Source organism: Alosa pseudoharengus, unplaced genomic scaffold, assembly GCF_046254945.1.
Source record: "Alosa pseudoharengus isolate Yale_2024_CS ecotype anadromous, Long Island Sound unplaced genomic scaffold, YU_APseudo_1.1 YU_APseudo_1.1_scf_9, whole genome shotgun sequence".
Lineage (NCBI taxonomy): Eukaryota > Metazoa > Chordata > Actinopteri > Clupeiformes > Clupeidae > Alosa > Alosa pseudoharengus.
The window spans coordinates 38,286,364-38,288,863 of record NW_027468881.1 but is presented as its reverse complement, the minus strand read 5'-3'; the positions used below and the strand labels follow the sequence as shown (position 1 = coordinate 38,288,863).

Sequence of the window (2,500 nt, the reverse complement as noted above, 5' to 3'; positions counted from 1 at the left end):
GGACATTTCAGCATACTGGCAGAAAGCATGGCATTGGTTGAATCTGGCCACGGTACTCTGCCCACTGCCTGGCCAATCAGCTGACACTCAGCCAACTCACTAACACCATTAGCCAATCAGCTGCCAGCTCACTAACACCACTAGCCAATCAGCTGTCACTCAGCCAACTCACTATCACCACTAGCCAATCAGCTAAGCTGACACTCAGCCAACTCACTATCACCACTAGCCAATCAGCTGCCAGCTCACTAACACCCCTAGCCAATCAGCTGACACTCTGCCAGCTCACTAACACCACTAGCCAATCAGCTGTCCCTCAGCCAGCTCACTAATACCATTAGCCAATCAGCTGCCAGCTCATTAACACCACTAGCCAATCAGCTGTCACTCAGCCAGCTCACTAGCACTGACCACAATCACCCTCTGCATTAAAGTGTTCCATTTAAACTCCATCATTCTGTGGTATATTGGCTACTTAAGTTTGACCCTCTGTGGATACCGTAATGCCCCTTGTTGGGATTACATGCTTTTGTACTATGCAGATACCTGGGTTCGAAAAATACAGTAACACACACGTTAACTATGGTCTCCGTGTCTTCCTTAAAATATACACTAATGTGTCCCAACTAGCTTGAGGATATACTACACATTCCAATTCCCCAGTGCCCTAGCTAACAAACCTTCACCACCAAAAACATCGAAACACACAACACTCTTAATACTAGCATGATACAGGAAACAATACTCTTATTCACCTTATTCCCCACGCAAACAGAGAGGGCGGCATCTTTACCCGCTTTGTGCTCAAACTTCCCATTGAGCAGTACATCCATTGCAATACATTAATATAGCATGACATGGGAAACAATACTCTTATGCTAGCATGATATAAGAAACAATACTCATACACTAGCATGACATGAGAAACAATACTCTAATCAAGCATGACATGAGAAACAATACTCTTATACTGGCACGACATGAGAAACAGATAGATAGATAGATAGATAGATAGATAGATAGATAGATAGATAGATAGATAGATAGATACTTTATTGATCACCAAGGGGAATAATACTGTTAGACTGGCATGACATGTGAAACAGTGCCTAGACACACAGGCGTTTGGGTAGATCCATATAGATGAAGTCAAGGGTTTTACGGTATAACAGTGTGCACCTCTGTTCATTTTCGTTACAATTGCATGTAGTACTGCTAACCTAAAATCCACTGACAATATTTTTGTTGCATGATGGGAATAGTATTTTGAAAAGGTGTCAAATGTTTTTTTGACATGAATTGAATAAACTGACATATGGTCTGCTACTTACAGTAATATGTTTGTGTGGAAACTCGAATTTGAAACATGGTCCGCACGCAAAAAGCCTATACTGTTGATTACTGTTAAAGACTGCATTTGGCCTGTTGATTACTGTTAAAGACTGCATTTGGCCTGTTGATTACGGTTAAAGACTGCATTTGGCCTACTGTTGATTACTTTTAAAGATTGCATTTGGCCTGTTGATTACGGTTAAAGACTGCATTTGGCCTGTTCATTACGGTTAAAGACTGCATTTGGCCTACTGTTGATTACTTTTAAAGATTGCATTTGGCCTGTTGATTACGGTTAAAGACTGCATTTGGCCTGTTCATTACGGTTAAAGACTGCATTTGGCCTGTTCATTACGGTTAAAGACTGCATTTGGCCTGTTTATTACTATTAAAGACTGCATTTGGCCTGTTGATTACTGTTAAAGACTGCATTTGGCCTGTTTATTACTATTAAAGACTGCATTTGGCCTATGCATCTGTGTTGAACCAAACAGAAAAGAAAACATGAAGAATTAGTGAATGATCATCAAATGAACAAGTTGATGAAGAGGGTAAAAAAGAAAAGAAGAAAACAGAAGAAGAACAGAGGAGGAGGAGGAGAAGTGGAGGAGGAGGAGGAGGAGGAGAAGTGGAGGAGGAGAAGGGGAGGAGGAGGAGGAGGAGGAGGAGCAGGAGGGGAAGAGGAGGAGGAGAAGAGAAGGAAAGGAAGAGGAGAGGAGGAGGAGGAGGAGGAAAAGTGGAGGAGGAGAAGGGGAGGAGGAGGAGGAGGAGGAGCAGGAGGGGAAGAGGAGGAGGAGAAGAGAAGGAAAGGAAGAGGAGAGGAGGAGGAGGAGGAGGAGAAGTGGAGGAGGAGAAGGGGAGGAGGAGGAGGAACAGGAGGGGAAGAGGAGGAGGAGAAGAGAAGGAAAGGAAGAGGAGAGGAGGAGGAGGAGGAGGAGAAGTGGAGGAGGAGAAGGGGAGGAGGAGGAGCAGGAGGGGAAGAGGTGGAGGAGAAGAGAAGAAAAGGAAGAGGAGAGGAGGAGGAGGAGATGAAGAGGAGGAGGAGGAGGAGGAGGATAAGTTTATAGAAAGCTCAGTCTGCTGATGAGACTTTATCACTGTGGTTCTTTCCACGCCTGTTATGGCTGTATGCCTAAGTGGCACACACACACACATATACACATTCACA

The 2,500-nt window shown here is 44.1% G+C and overlaps 1 protein-coding gene across 1 annotated transcript in view; it reads right to left on the bottom strand.

Moving 5' to 3' along the window:
* Window positions 1-2,500, bottom strand: part of wnt2bb (wingless-type MMTV integration site family, member 2Bb) — a 25,432-nt gene that overhangs the window by 16,042 nt on the left and 6,890 nt on the right. The gene's annotated exons all lie outside the window — the stretch shown is intronic.